Source organism: Coenobita brevimanus, chromosome 6 (genome assembly GCF_032717465.1).
Source record: "Coenobita brevimanus isolate Jiangsu-jjx chromosome 6, ASM3271746v2, whole genome shotgun sequence".
In the NCBI taxonomy this organism is placed as follows: Eukaryota; Metazoa; Arthropoda; class Malacostraca; order Decapoda; family Coenobitidae; genus Coenobita; species Coenobita brevimanus.
Window position 1 is genome coordinate 40,542,574 of NC_136959.1, and position 17,263 is coordinate 40,559,836.

General features: G+C 42.2%; 1 protein-coding gene and 1 pseudogene across 1 annotated transcript in view; one reads left to right on the plus strand and one right to left on the minus strand.

Moving 5' to 3' along the window:
* The window catches only part of LOC145401032 (uncharacterized), a 222,872-nt gene that overhangs the window by 149,145 nt on the left and 56,464 nt on the right, over positions 1 to 17,263 (plus strand). The window lies entirely within an intron of this gene.
* LOC145402912 (5S ribosomal RNA) lies at positions 14,087 to 14,205 on the minus strand (annotated as a pseudogene).

Sequence of the window (17,263 nt, forward strand, 5' to 3'; positions counted from 1 at the left end):
GAAGACTCTGGAGATAACTCAGCCGACGATGATGATGAGATGAGTAAAGCGGGGCTTGGGGAACGGGGAGGTGAATGCTCTCGTGACTCATGGCGGGCTGGGTCACGTGGGGGCATTGTTCTTGGGCTAACACGCCGCCTTTTCACTCCCTTCCCAAATTCTTTTCCTTCCTGCACTAAAGGCTCCTTTCCCTTGGAGCTAGACACAGATTCACTGGTAGGAGCACTTGTTGTCGCTGTTTCTGGCGCGATAACTTCACCCAGCTCATCACACGATTCACCGGAATCGTCAAAATCGCTGTCCATTATTATCATCGACAATTCAGCAAGTTCTCGTGCCACTGCAGAGTCACTGAGGCCTTTCCTGCTTGCCTCAACACTTTTCTTGGGGGTAGAGGTCATGGGGCCCTTTGCAATGGGCGCAGAAGCGGCAGGAATGGCGGGGCGCGAGTGCGACATGTTGTCTCTGCAGTGGAGGACAAGGAACTAAATGCCGCGGCTTATCTGAGAAGGGAAGGGTTGACAGTGACACTTTAGGCTGACTGCTGCTAACTTACAGGCTAATTTTTTATAGGTAGAAAATCTCGGCAATAAATAAAGAAATAGGTAGTTCCAGGTGAATGTAAATGTCAATTAGGATTCTCCCTTCCTTTCTGATATATATTTTTATTACAGACATCAATTACAAGGCAAAAATCAAAGGGGAAATTACCGTGGTAATGTAGCGAATGAATGCACGTGAGGTTTTGTCAGGTGATAATTAGGCAATTTCTGGAGTATAACACTATCACTTACCTGTTTTTTTTTTAGTATATATTATTGGGTAAAAATATTGGGCATAGGGCTTATTTCAATGGATGAAATCTGTGGAAAAAGAAGGGGGAAATTTCCGTAGCGCAGCGCGGCGTGGGAGGTGAGAGGAGAGGGTAATGGAGGGCAGGTAGGGAGGTGAGTCAGGAAGGGGGTAAAATAGCTAAAATGTCAACAATGGATGGGAGTACAGATGAGATTTGGAGTGCTGACTAGTGTTGGACATTGGCAGTACTGATATATGATACAAGCCACCACTTGAGAGCCCGGGATAATTCAAAATAACACAGAATCACAAAAGTGACGCCCCGCGGTATGATCCATTGTAGCCGAGCGTCACGAAAGTGACGCCCCGCGGTTAAGGGGTTAAGAGGAGCCTGTGGAGTCACATGGAGAGACAGGCTGACAAATGAGGATATAAAGGAGTGTTGTGGTGTGGATGTGGATGTGATAAGAAGCATTAGGAGGAACACATTGAGGTGGTTTGGGCATGTGGAGAGGATGGAGGGTGAGAGACTGACGAGGAGAGTGTATGTGAGTGAGGTGGAGGGGGGGAGAGGGAGGGGGAGGCCGAGGATGAGATGGAGGTATGGGGTGGAGATGTATATGAGAGAAGGGGGTGTGAGTTGGGAGCAGGGCATTGAAATGGCAGGGGACAGGGAGACATGGAGGCGATTTGTTTGTGGCCACCCCGTACAGGATTGAGGCATCTGACAATAGATAGATAGATAAATATATATATATATATATATATACAGTGGTGGGCAGCGCAAATGAAAAACAACCTTGCGCAAGCGCAATGCACAATCCACAATTCACTACCTTGCGCAAGTGCAAGTGCGCAATCTGACTAATATTTAGCTTGCGCAATGTCACAAGGTGCAAGCGCTAACCATTTGCATATATTTTTGGAAATTACTGTATAATATTGAGATATTTAAATAAATTAGCATACTTATTTACTTCTATTTATTATCATTATCTATTATTTGTAATTTGTGCAAGTGCGCAATCTAATATTTAGCTTGCGCAGTGTTGCAAAGTGCTAGCTCAAACCATGTGCATATATTTGTGGGAATTACTGTAAAATATTGAGATATTTAAATAAATTAGCATACTTAATTTCATTTATTATTATTCTGTCTATCTATTGCCAAATGCCTTAATCCTCTAAGGGGTGGTTACTGGCCACAACAACAAATCACCTCCATGGTAGCATCCATTAATGACAAATTGAATTGAAATTATATACTGTGAAATAAAATGATTCACTTGACACACTAAGTGATTAAGGCAGTAGGACTGGAGCAAGGCGTTGTTAACTCGTGGAAGTTCAAACAGAGGAGTGAAAGGAGCGGATTGGCGGAGGAACAGGGAACCAAATGCTGTGATGTTGTCAGTTTTATGTTTATGTGCATTTTCACAAGACATTTTATATAATAATTCAGTATAGATATACATTAGCATATGCAATTCCTTACAAAAATCATGAAAACATATTATGGTATTTGAATCAAAATATCCACAGCCTAATAATTTATCAAGCTGTGGATATTGGATTTAAATAATATGTTTTAATGCATTTTGTAAGGAATTGCATATGCTACTCTTAATAAATAATGCATTTTTAATTTATTATTATTTACTAATAATAATAATTTAAAAAATATTAAAATACATTATCTTTGTTGAAGCATTTTAAGAAATGCTACTACCCTCCCACCCATCCCTCAACAATCAGAACCCTCGCAACCCACCTGAGCCTCCCCTATCCCTTGTCCAGCCATATGGGCAGCTCCCAAGACCACTTGTCCCGTGGATTGCGCATTTCGCAATCCACAGGACAGGTGCACAAGGCATGTGCGCAAATGGAAATTTAGTTGTGCAAGCGCAACTAACTTGGCGCTTGCGCACCTGCCTTTTCATGTACAAAAGCGCAATATTGCGCAAGGTCTCGTGTGGTGCGCAGTGTGCAAATGATATTCACCAGAGCGCAACGGTGTACAATTGCACATTGCACAAGTCTTTGTGCACCTGCCCAGCACTGTATATATATATATATATATACACAGTCATTACTCGTTTTACTATGTTTCGGTTTACGATATTTCACTACAACGATAATAGAAAAGTTCCACCCCAAAATCCGATTTACGATAAATTTCCCGCTATGACGATTTTGCCATCGGGAAACACCAGGCACACACAAGGTGACAGTCGCTTGTCTCAGGCAAGATGGCCGCCCCAGTGTGCAGCGCATTGTTATGGTTCAGGTCCCCTTCAAAGCCCTATCTTTTCAACTTGTTCATGTGTGCCCCCCTGTTATCGTCACCTCTCAGCCAAACATTGTACTACAGTACAGTAATCCCTAACACTTACTGAAAACTGACAAGCACAAGCATAAGTTTAGACACTTTAACACAGTCTGGTGCACTAGCCATCACTGCCTCCCGTATGCTACTTTCTGCCTTCTTTATTGTACAAACAGTTGACTCATTCACCCCAAACATACGGTTCCGAGACAATTCCGTGTAAAGGCAATTCACCGTCAAAACATGGACGATTCCCCTTCAGGACATTTCGCACCCTGGGCGATTCTCCGTCATTCTATAAATATACACTTTATTGATTAATTAATACTTTAATAACTAATTTTCAGGGGGATTTTATAACTCATTTAAGTAATAAACTAGTGTACTGTACTTGCTAAATAAATTGGTATGTAAGTAAATGACAGGGAATCGCCCTGATGGTGAATTGTCGCCATTATGCCTTCGCTAAGCTTGTCCAACACTTTAACTTTCTCTGTCAGCAACATCACTTTACGAGCCCGCTTTGGTGTGTTACCACATGCATCACTAGCACCACGCTTAGGCCTCATGTTGACAAACAAGGCAAGCAGTCACTGGAAGGCAGAAAAATAAGCCGCAAATAACGATTCGCCACTCATGCACGGTTTGACCGTCGGATTCAAACTGACTGTGTGGTGCGTGTGGTAGACCGACCTTCCACACACATACACACACACACACACACACACACACACACATGTATGTACACTGGTGGTGGGTAGGCATTTTTATATTTTATTTATTTCTCTCTTATATTGAAATTATTTATTTGAATACTATACTTTTATGTTTTAATTATTGTACGAAAAATTTGTGGATAACCGAAATCGTGTGAAAAAAGTTCCCGTGAATTAAGGGATTACTGTGGATTTGTGTGCCCAGTGGTAAGGTCAGTGCCAGTGTAGGCCCCAGTGCTATGGTTGGTGCAGGTATGGGTCCCAGTGCTAAGGTTGGTGCAGGTATGGGCCAGATACCCCTCCCCCTAACCTGTTCCTGTCTGACTCAGAGGCTGACCACTAAGGTCCTTCCACCGCAAGAAGTCCGTTCAGGGTGGGGCCCACCTGGTGAATCACCTCTAGTGATGCTGCCAAATCAACCGTAGTACATGCCTCTCTCTCTCTCTTATTTCCTATCTATGTGCTATTTGAAATTGTTTTTTATATTCTGTAAATAGTAAAGGAAGCTATATAGTACATTGGGTATCACTATTTAGAATTATAACAACGATTTGAATTAATTCTATGACACGTGGCAGTGCTTTTTCCCCATGTTGCCACGCCGTAGAGTTGCCAATTTGACCACCAATTATCGGATTATCACCTACCCCCATCCCACCGGTTTCTCTCTCCCTCTCTCTCTCTCTCTCTCTCTCGTCAATATAACAGAAAGTTCTGATGACGAAGAAAATTATGATTAAAGATCAGAGAGAGGATTAGGCCTACAGGGGAAACCTCTTAAAAATAAAACACGCCTAGACTTTTACCTCATAGGTGGTGTGGAAAAAAAATTGGAAATAAAAAATATATATACAATATATATATACATATAGAGAGAGAGAGAGAGAGAGAGAGAAAGAAACAGGTGTGATGGGGGTAGATAGGGAGACAGAGTGATAATCCGATAATTGGTGGTCAAATTGGCAACGTCACACTCGGGGGAATTCCAAATTCTGCCACACCCTGAACGGACTTCTTGCTGCGAAAGGACCATAGTGCCTGTAAGTACTGGCTGTCTCCCAGCCTCGGGGGGGGGGGGGATGACTTGGAGATGACTTGGACCAACACAGGAAGGAATGAAGGTCGGTTGTCATTTGTGGTTCAGTCTTGGTTAGGTGACTTTGGGAAGTTGAGTTGATGTAACCCCCCTTTTATAATGGGTTTCAGTCTACCGACTTACGATAAAATCGGTATACGATAAGGTATGACCTGATGTTACCCCATCATAAAACAAGTAATGACTGTATATATATATATATACAATACATACATAGCTACTGCAAATTGACTTAGGACCTCTCCCCACAAGGTATTAAAAAACATAGAAATCATAGTACTGTACAGTATATCACAGTGTTCATGGAATGCCATTCATTAATATGAAATCATGTTTCCCTTGTTTTTCAGGACCAGGTGGATGCATTTTGGCATGGAATCACTTACATCTCTAAAGTAATCTAAGGACATTTCTTTGCACCAAACATTTGTCAGTTCAGTTTTGAGGTTGTCCAGATTGGGTGTCTTCTTCTCTGCCATGATTTTCTTCATCTTTGGCCATCAGTTTTCTATCGGGTTTAGATCTGGACTGTTGCCAGGCCAGTTGAGGACCTCAGTCTGATTATCCTGAAGCCATTTTGTCACCTTGCTTGACTTGTGACATGGAGCTGAATTGTGCATGAAAAAGTCTCACTCATGAATAGCAAAAAATAATTTAAGAAATGATCTTTCAGAATGTGAATGTACCAGCCACCAGGCATCATCAAGTTCTTAAGAAGAAAGTAGAGGCCTCCCCTTCTCATTTCACCTGAGAAACACCCCATACCATAACTGATTGTGGGTGCTTAACAGTCAGCACCGTGTAAGCAGGGTCGTATCGACTATGGGAGGCAGGGTGATGAACCTTGGCAGAATGCACCTGGAACACTTGAAATGTGCATTCATTGGAAAACATAACTTTTCTCCACTCATCCAATGTCCAGTGTGCATACTTCTCGGCAAACTGAATGCGCTGCATCTTCATGTGGTGAGTGAGAAGTGGTTTCTTGGCTGCGGTGTGGCTTGGCAAACCCAGCTTCTTCTGAAAGCGGTGTTGGTTAGTTCGAATTAAGATGTCTTGTAACAGCTGAGGATGCATTCTCTTCAATTCTGCTCCTGTCAGTCGAGGATTCTTGACTACTTCCCTCTTCAGAAGTGTATCTGTACCTCTGGAAGTCATCCTCTTCTTTTCACCTCCATGCTAGTGCTCTGGTACGACATCAGGTGGCAGGCCACGTGCTGCAGGAAGAATCTTCATGACGGCCAACTTTCCGCATCCAGTATGTTCACAGATCATGTTGATAGGGACATTATCATGCCTCCTTGCAATGATACGGACCCTCTCATCCTTTGAGCCGTACTTTCCAGGCATGACAACTTGCCTCTAGGAAAGTAACAGGGCAAAGAGTAATGCATACGAAAAAAGAGGGAGGTGCAAGCTCAGAGCAATGGGAACATATACTCCCACCCTTGCATATGGGCAAACACTGACGTGCTGAGTATTTCATCACCTCCTGCCAACACCAGAGGAGTTGCCAGTTACTTCTTGCCCAAAAAATTCACATGGTAGAGGTGGAAACACAAAGCAAAGACAGACAACTCTCAAATAGCATTTCTGTGTGTAGATCCTAAGTCAGTTTGCAATTGGTATACTGTATATATATACAGATACAGTGAAATCTCAAATTTTGACAGTTTAGAATTCGATGAATCAAATTTTGATGCATTTTGGAGTGGTCTGCCAACCTTACTTTTCGATGCAGAGTCGTGTATTTCGATGCTTTCAGGGCCAGACTCAAACCAAAACAAGCAAAGATAATATTTTTGATGTGAACCAATATGCTACAAGTGAAGGACAATTATAAGAAAAAGTATGAACCTAACCTAAGCTGTGATTTCACGAGAATTAAAAATCAACCGAAGTTTACTTCTGTTGACTTGTTACGTCTTAATATTGACTTGGGCGCCATTTTCTTGTCCAGGCGAGGACAAAATCCGACATTGTGACGTCATCAAATTCCAACCGGGACCCTTCAGGTTGTCTTCGCCTCAGCAATGGTTGGGAGCAGTGTTGCCCCCTTCCAACCTGCTGCTGTTGGATCGCAAATGTAAACATCGCTCAGCTGATTCTCGGTACTTCTCCACATTCTTCCCACGTTTCCTCATATTTAACCATGGCTAAGTAAATAAGAATTATATGGTGGTTATTATTTAGTTAAACTTGCAAATTTCTTCACAAAATTAGAGTACAGTACTCAAAAGATATATGGTGAAGGCAGACAAGTTCGAAGATATACAAGCTCAACATTTCGATAATGGTGTCAGCTTGTGAATGTAGTGTGGCTGGTGTTACAATGACAAAAACGTTTGTAATGTCATTACATATACTGAGTCATGCAGTTGCTTCTATGCTTTCCATATACAGTAGTGCACCAACTTTCGCTACAGCAGGATTCGTGGAATCCACTTTCGCGGCATGCACCAAATATTCCCTAACTTCCACTTTCGCTCGAAAAAAATCGATTTTCGCGCACAAATTTTGGGTTTGGGACAATATTTTGAACTTTGAATTTCCTGCACCGCCCGCCCGCAACCCACCACCATCTTGAATGACGTCATGTCAACACTCTGTCCACCCATTCCCGCCATTGTGTACGAGCGTGCTAGCTCCATTGTGTTGGATTCTCACAGTTCAATGGCCTCTACTATACCTGGTAGTGTGGGGGGAGAGCCTGGTGGTGTTGGGGGAGGGCCGGGAGGCAGTGGTGGTGATAAAAAGTGGCCAGGACATTCAAAGTCGGGAGGAAAGGCCAAGGCTAAAAGAGAGTATCGTGTGGGAGTGAAGAAACGGCAGTATAATAATGAAATGAAAAGGAAGATAGTTGAGCCCATGGACAAGGGCGCAAAAAACAGTGAAATCTGCCGTATATTTAACATCCCAGAATCGACAGTGCGTAGTATGAGGAAACAGCATGGTGGTAGCGAGGCAGCAAGAGGTGGCGCCAATACATCTGGCGTGGCTAAATAAGCCCGCCACGCGCCTCGGATACTTACCCCCAACATCCATTAAACACCTCAACCTGGTCTCTGTGGTATGTTTCTCCTCATATAATGTGTACTGTACAGTTTTTATTGTTTGTATCTCACAATGCAATGTACAATAGTGATTTGATGTACTGTATTGCAAGTGAAAATGAAAATCTGATGTTACTTTAGGATTACCGGGAACCAATTAGCCTTTTTGCCAAAAAGACAATGCCCCAATTTTCGCTAATTCCACTTTCGCGCATTATTTTTGGACCCAATTAGGCGCGAAAATTGGTGCCCCACTGTACAGATAGACATTGTTTATTAATTATTTATGTTGCCATATTTGTTGTTGTCGGTGTGCGAACGGGAGGAGGGGGAGTGATCGGCTGATAGTTTGTTGTATAGACGATCACTCGCCGAAGATCAACCCAGCTGAGTTGGTCAGTCAATCAGAATATTTGACTTATTTCTCACAAAATCACGGCTCTAATATCGTATGTGACATGTGCTCTCAGGGCCAGACTCCGACCAAAACAAGCAGAGATAATATTTTTGATGCAAACCAAAATGCTAGAAGTGAAGGAAAATTATAAGAAAAAGTATGAACCTAACCTAATATCGTATGTGACGTGCTCTCAGGGCCAAACTCCAATCAAAACAAGCAAAGATAATATTTTTGATGCGAACCAAAATGCTAGAAGTGAAAGAAAATTTTAAGAAAAATATGAACCTAACATAATATCGTATGTGACATGTGCTCTCAGGGCCAGATTCCAGCCAAAACAAGCAAAGATAATATTTTTGATGCTAACCAAAATGCTAGAAGTGAAGGAAAATTATAAGAAGAAGTATAAGCAACGTTGGGTCTGGTTAATACTTGGATGGGTGACCACCTGGGAACACCAGATGCTGTTGGTATCCCTACATGTCAAGTGGGGTTGGTGGAGGATTAGTGCCCCTCCCTGTAAAACAATTACCGTATTTCGCGGCATATAAGACGCACTTTTTTGTCTCAAAGTTACCTTAAAATATCCCCATGCGTCCTGCACGTTAGACTAAGGCAGGTTAGTTAGGCTTCACTGAGAAGAAACTCTTATAAAGATGATCATCTCAATGCTTAGCAACCACAGGTGTTTTCTACAGTATGCAGACTTGATTTTATTTTTAAAAATAATATACACTAGTGTGTATATGCAGCAGATTTAAGAAACACGCGAGATCAGAAACACATAAAACTTTCGCGGGTTTGTTTACAGCTCAACTGGCTAACATCGTGAAGATATTTAGCGGTTTAGCAATTTAACAGTTTAGCATCCGCACTATTCCAGCAAGCTAACGTACATGATCACTGGTGAACCGTCTGCTAACCTTCTGAAAGGCAATCATGACCACTTTGCTTGCCATCCATTCACTAACTAGCAAAGCAATCATACTGGAGAGATGCTGGCTAGTGAAACTGCCAAGTCATCAAAACAGACTTTCGTCACGTATGGAAATACAGTAACCCTAATTAGGTCAGTTACTTTTGTGACATTTTGTGAGTGTATATATGCAGCAGATATTAAAACACGGAAGTTCAAAAACACAAAGCATCCACGGTTTGTTTTCAGCTCAACTGGCCAATACCGTCAAGAGGTTTAGCGGTTTAGCAACTTAGCAGTTTAGTGTCTAGCGTACACCCTACTCTAGCAAGCTAACGAAGTTACAGCTTCACTTTTTCAGCCAAGTGAAGTACTTTAGCAATGTCTATGCAACTCAGGGCACACCCAATTACAGTATTTTGTTATGAAAATAGGATAAAATTCACTGAGTAGCATAACTGATGCAATATCTGAAATAGCAGTGCCTGACGGGCATTCGTATCAGCGTCCGCCATTTCTGTTGTATTCTTAGCAGACGAAGCAATCAGAATGATCGACAACGTTCACTCTCTGCATCTCTGCTGCCTAAGCAAAGCTCTCATGATCGGCAATGGGGATCATTTAAGCCGTAACGTCCAAATTTGTTAGGTTAGGTTAGGTTAGGTTGTAAAATCTTTTGCCATTTTGGACGTTACGGCCGAAACGACCAGAATCCTAAGGTGTAGATGAGAGTTTGGTGTAGGTGTAGTTAAGGAAGTAGAAATGGGAAGAGTCAGGCTAGGGAACTGATAATCCGCTTATTATAATCCCTTCAGCCCAGCAATGTATTTTATAGGGTAGTTTATTCATGCTCGCCATATGATTTTATTCAGTTCAGGAAACATGTACTGAGGAGGTTAATGTGGGCTGTATCAAATGCCCCAAGTCTGAATATCGCCTGTGCTCAGTTAAAACGTTTGCCAAGTTAAAATCGTATGGTGTGGTATAAGCAATTCAATGGATGGTACTGAGGACCATTTACTGTATGAAAGTGACAGTGAAACAGTGATGATGACCGTGGTGATGACTTCCAGTGATGCTTCAGGACTTGGGGGAAGTAGTGATGAATTCTCAGGATTTGAAGACGAGTGAAATTTTCACCATGTCAGTAATATGAAGTGAATATAGGTTTTAGGTGATCATGACAGATGCAACCATGGAAAATTTAGGATCAGTGGTGCTGTACACCTTTAGTCTTGCATTGACGATGTTTGGATGAATAAATTGTTTGAGATGTTTCATGTCCTTAAGTGATGATATTTATATTGAACAACCAAATACATTTTGATGTTTTTGGCATATAATAAAGCCACTGGGTACTCCAAAACTGACTGATGTAAATGTTTCAGAGGTGAGCAAATGTTGCATGTGGTGTGTACATGTGTGTGTGTGTGTGTACAGTGCTCGTCAAAATTATCGAGCGCCTACCGCCGGGTGCGTAATACTTATGGCCAAAAAAGAATCACCCATTTTTGGTAGTAAAAATTGAGCCAGAAGTTTGCGGCGCTAGCATGATGTCATGGTAGCCTGAGGCCTTCCGACGCGCTGGTTGGTTCCCGCCTCAGTTGCCCACGGGCTGCCTGAGAGAGAGGAACTCCGCCGCGTCTCCCTCTCTTTTTGCGCCCTTTTTTACCGAGTGTCCTGCAGTGTTTTGGCTTTCGCCACTTTGTTATGGCACCTACCCATGAACTATCGAGTGAAATCATATCCCAGATCATTGCTCTAAAGGAGGCAGGCCACCAAACAAAGGAAATTAGTGAATTGGTTGATGTGGCTCGATCGACAGTGCGTAGGTGGTGCGCGTGGTTTCGAGTGGAAAACAGTGGTGACATTCCCACAAAGAAACCGCGGTCTGGTAGGCCTAGGAAAACTTCCCCAAGGTCTGTTAATGTTGTAAAACGTGCAGTGGAGTTTAATCCTCGTGTGAGTGCAAGGAAAAAAAGGAGAGCAACCCGGAAGTGTTTGGTTAGGTGTCTGTGCGCACAGTGTCACGTAGGGTCCATGAACTTGGTTACACAAGTCACAGGCCTGTGAGAAAGCCTCTTCTCACAAAATACTAGCGACTTCGTAGACTTGCCTTTGCTAACAAATACCTTAATTGGGGTGAGGAGCATAATTGGGGTGAGGAGCAATGGTTGTCACTGTTGTGGTCTGATGAGGCAACGTTTAGTGTCACCTGTAACAGAGGAGCACTTGTGTACCGGCGCAAAGGTAGTGACCCACTTGACCCACGGTATGTTGAAAGCACAGTTAAACATCCTGATTCACTCATGGTATGGGGTTGTTTTTCTGGTCAAGGTTTGGGGAAGCTTTTTGTGCTTCCTAAGAACTACAGAGTGAATCAGGATGTTTACCTTGAGCTTCTGTGTGATCATTTACCAGACTGCTTCGAGCTCACAGGTGCACGAGTGTTTCAGCAGGACGGTGCATCTGCTTACAAGGCCAAATCGGTCACCAATTGGCTTCGTGACTGCGAGGTATCATTCATGAAAGACTGGCCAGGAAATAGCCCAGACCTCAACCCAATTGAAAACCTCTGGTACCTCGAAAAGAAGAATCTCCAAGGGAAGGACGTGAGCTCTCTGCCTAAGCTGGAAGCCGCCATTCATGACTCCTGGGACAAAATACCCCTCCAGCACTTGAGGAACCTCGCCCTTTCACTTCCAAGACGTCTCAGGTCTGTGAAGGAGTGTAAAGGATACCCTACGAAGCACTAAAGGTAAATAAAATGCATTATTTATATGTTTTTTCAATGTTGAAAGGTTTGTTTCATAGGAGGGACGCAGGGCGCTCAATACTTCTGACGAGCACTGTACCATAGCGACTAGGAGGCAGCAGTGTTAAGACCAAAAATGGATGTTTTCACAGTACTCGAATGTTTTGAGATGGATGTCTGTTTTTAGCAAATTCTGGTAAGAGAAATATGCATTTTTAATTGTTGATGCTGCAAGGAAAACAGCTGACAGTAAGGGAGTGATACTGGGAGAAGAGGGTTGAGCCAGTTGTCTAGCGCTTGGGATGCAGCAGTGTTGCTAAGAGATAGTTTCACCATTCTCGACATGTTTTGAGATGAATGTCTGTTTTTAGTAAATTGTGATCAGTGAAGAATGTATTTTTAACTGTTGATGCTGCAAGGGAAACATCGCTGACAGTGAGGAAGTGATACTGAGAGGAAGGGGTAGAGACTGCTGTCTAGCGACTGGGAGGCAGCAGTGTTACTAAGGTGTAACAATGGATGTTTTCACCATAGTATGTTTTGAAATGAATGTTTATAGTAAATTATGATCAGTGAAGCATACATTTTTAATTGTTGATGCTGCAAGGCAAACATAGCTGACAGTGAAGGAGTGATACTGAGAGAAGAGAGTAAAAACAGCTGTCTATCCTGTTCCCAAGCAGCCTTGCTATATTGAACTTTGGTTGTAAAACATTGTAATTTGTGTATTTACAAGTGCTACCTTTTTATATTATTTGTGGAGGTAATTACAGGTTAGTTAGAGTGCATGATTAATGATGGTAGTCGTCTGATATTGTGCTTGAGTAAAGGCAATGTGAGGAAATTCCGTAACAGGTGTGGAATATGACGGGGTTCTTTTAGGATAAATGAACTGATGTGAACATTCATTGTATTTTATGTTTTCATCAGTGAATGAAAGAATAGAGTTTATTGACTTCATTTGTGGTTTTAAATTCATAAAATATTAAAAACAGTGTTTATATCAGTTTACTGATACATATTTATCAACAAAGTTGAGATGGCCTCGTGGTTTGAAGTCACGTTTTGTTAAGACGGGATTTTGTTTTCTCTTTTCCTGTATCATTCTTTGTACATAAAAGAAGAAACTAAAGGATGATGAGCAGTATTGAATAGATTCTGAAAGGTGAGTGTTGTATCTAAGTGATAGTGGCTCATATCAGTCACGTTTTGTCAAGAAGGGACATTGTTTTCTTTTCCTGTACCATTCTTTGTATATAAAAAAAGAAACCAAAGGCTGATGATCAGTAATGAATAGATTCTGAAAGGTGAGTGTGTATCTGTGTGGTAATGGCTCTTATCAAGAAACCTTACTGCAGTCTTGGTTGGGGCAAACTTTTTTTTCACAGAACTGCCCTGCCAGAATTAGGGTGCGTCTTTCACAATGCTGCGTCTTACATGCCGCGAAATACGGTAACTCTAAGCCCTTGGCCACCCCGTCAGGGATACATGGCGTCTGGCAATGAATGAAAAGAATGAATGAGCCTAACCTAATATCGTATGTGACATGTGCTCTCAGGGCCAGACTCCAATCAGAACAAGCAAAGATAATATTTTTGATGCAAACCAAAATGCTAGAAGTGAAGGAAAATTATAAGAAGAAGTATGAGCCTAACCTAATATCGTATGTGACGTGTCAAGAAGAGAATGAAAATCAACACCATTTATTCATACAGTATATGAAACATACGATGATATGGTTCCGAGACAATTCACCGTCCAGTCAAGTCGCCCGTAAGATAATTCCCCGTCAAAACATGGACGATTTCCCGTCAGGACAATTCGCACCCTGGACGATTCTCCGTCATTGTATAAATATACTTATTATTAACTAATCAATACTTTAATAACTTGAAGATATTTATTCATTCATTCATTGCCAGATGCCATGCATCCCAAACGGGGTGGCCAAGGGCTTTGAGTTAATTTTTTTTACAGGGAGGGGCACTAATCCTCCACCAACCCCACTTGACACGTAGGGAGAACGTTATGCCAACCGCATCTGGTGTTCCCAGGCGGTCATCCATCCAAGTACTAACCAGACCCAGCGTTGCTTAACTTCGCTGATCGCACGGGAAGCGGTGTACTCAACGTGACATGGCTGTTTTATTTCTACATAATATTCTATGTTCATCATAAAGCTTTGTGAAATGCAACACAGCACTTTGTCTTGTGACAGCTTTTATGCTAGCCATTTGCCAAAATGGAAAGTTTGCATCAACAGTTAAATATGCAAAAGAACTTTTTATCATTACTCTGGCCTGCAAACTTAACAGTGTTCAAGTGTGGGAAATAGAGCAAACCCTCAATATAACAAACCCCTGTATTGCAAATTTAGGATATAACCAATGGCCAAATCGCGACCAAACCTCCCCCAAATTTTGCAAACAAAGGTTGCTAAATGCGGGGAAAGTTCGGGAATCAGCCTACAGTGTAAACAACATCCCTTCCTGGCAGTGTAAGTGTACTTCAACAGCATCCCTTCCTGGCACAGTAAGTGTACTTCAACAGCATCCCTTCCTGGCAGAGTAAGTGTACTGTAACAGTACAATAATCCCCGTAATATCTGGACGCCCAATTTCTGGACATCCCCACTTACCAGACATTTTCGTCCCGGGATCCAATATTCCCAGAATGGGCAAAAAATTGCAAAAAGATTCGAAAAAAATCCGACTTTTTTCCTACCCGTAATTTGAAATTGCTGCGCAGCGCTGAACAGCTGTTACACAATGGATCCTTCACCCCTTCCTTCCTCCCCCCTCCCCCTCCCCTGTCAGGGTTGCCATTTGGTATTTTTCATTACCAAATGTGGGCCAATTTGGTAATGAAAAATTTGTTTGGTAATGAATCAGAATAATACAATACCAAACGGATTTTTCACATGTATGAGGATACACAGGATGGAGATGGTGGATTGTTTGCTCTCTCTGATTAATTTTGTAGCCTATACAGCATGATAATAATCAACATGCTGTTCATTATAAGAAGACTGATTACATGTATTTCCACTTGTATATATAATTAGTGAAGAATAGATGCTAGCTTTACGAATTTGTTAATGAAAAGTTAAATTTGGTAATGAAAATTGAGGAGTTTGGTAATGTGGCTGTTGCAATCTGGCAACTCTGTTACCCCATCATCAACAGTCACAGCCTAACTCTGATCGAAAGCAGATCTTTATCGCAATGCAAGTCATATGTGCTCGTTTTTGTGAATAAACAGTGAATAAACTGCAATACCTCGCCACAAGAACACACGGGTATTTACAGTGTTGTGCAGTGTTAAGAAATTAGAATTTAGAGTGCAAAGGATTAACTGTGGAGTGCAAACTGGTGGTTGAAACCAGTCCAGGAGCCAGGGACTTGTTGTAAGTACCCAGAATGTTTAATATTGTATAAACTCACCTCTAAAACCTCATTCTCTGGTTCTTTGGCATTTATTTCAGTCTTTTACGTCCCTTATTGGTGTGATTTGGGTCTTAAATAGGTGCTATGCATGTCCAGAGGGAGTTGTATAGGTGTTTTTCTGAGTTAGGGTCCATAAGTACAAGTCCAGGAGGCTGGGGCCCACTATCAGGACAGGACCACTTTCCGGAAGTGCCTTTGGCTCTATTACATCGGATATTGGGGGGATTACTTACACTATATTGTATTGTTATATAACAAGAGAAATTAAAGGAAGAGAATCAATAGTAGAAATGCTAAAACAAAATGAATTACAGGTGGTAGCAAATACAGTAGGCAGAATACTGAAACAGTGAGAAGTATGGTAATTATGAATATAAGGAGCAACATAGAAATGAACAATAGAGACTGAGAAAAAAAACAGTCATGTTGTTTAAGGACAAGAGCTCCCACTTGAGAGTAGGCACCAACAACAACAAGCCATGTGCAAGGCGATGCTCTGTTGTTGGCGGCCATCTTGCAACTGTCCTTCCAGCAGCTACCCCTCTACAGCCAAGTGCTGCACTTTCAGCCTGTATCTTCCACATGTAGACATGCATTTCACTGCAGTTCAGTTGTCTGTATTTTCTTTGTATTTTCGTTGCAACTTACCTGTTTCAAGATGGCAAGCAAGAGTGGTTCTTCAGGTAGCAGTGGTAATGGACGAGAGCAGCCTGGCACCTCGAAATCTTCGCAGCCAAAGGAGAAATGGCAATACAGGAAAGGGCAGAAATACTCCAATTATGACAATGCAATGCAGAACTATAGTTACTTAACCACAATTATAGTTCATAAAGTTTACAGGGGGTAGGGGGGTCTGTCAAGAATACTCCCCCAGTATCCCTGCTTGTCGTAAAAGGCGACTAAAAGGGTTGGCGGAGGGTTAGTGCCCCTCCCCAGAAAACAACTAACTAAAAAAACAAACAATAAGCCTCGGACAAGGACTGACCAAACGTTGACGACCAAGGACCGGACAAAGGACATTGCAATTGGAACGTGGAATGTAAGAGGAGCAAATGATGAGGTGAAAGAGAGAGAGATTGTCCAGGTGCTTGAGGATGCGAAAGTGGATGTATGTGGAATAACTGAAACAAAATGGAGAGGAGAAAGTGTGAGAGAATGGGAGTACGGATGGGGTATATGTGCAGGAGTAGGTGGGAATGAGAGGGCAAAGGAAGGAGTGTGTATAGTTGTGAGTAACAGATGGAAGAGGAGCATAAGACAGTATGGATCAGGTGGATCAAGGATTGTGTGGGTAAAGTTGAAAGTTGGAATACAAATGCGGGCGATTGTGTGTGTGTATGCGCCAACGCAAGATCGTGCTAGAAGAGTGAGAGAAGAGTTCTGGACAAATGTAGAAGTATGCATGGAAAAGTTTGGAAGGAATGATAGAGTGTTTTTGATTGGTGATATGAATGGTAAAGTTGGGAATGTGAAGGTGGATGGAATAGTTGGTGAGTGGGGTGTGCCTGCTGAGATAGATGAGAATGGGAGTGCGTTAGTGGACATTTGTGCTGGGAGGGGGTTGGTGATAGCCAATACCCTCTTCAGGCATAAAATGATCCACAGGTATACATGGCGAGTGATGAGAAGGGTGGGTGGTGAATTGAGTGAAAGGAAGGCAATGATTGATTATGTGTGTGTGGATGAAAGGATGCGAAGATGTATATTGGATGCAAGAGTTTATAGAGGTTGGGGGAGTGGACTTTCTGACCACTACCTGG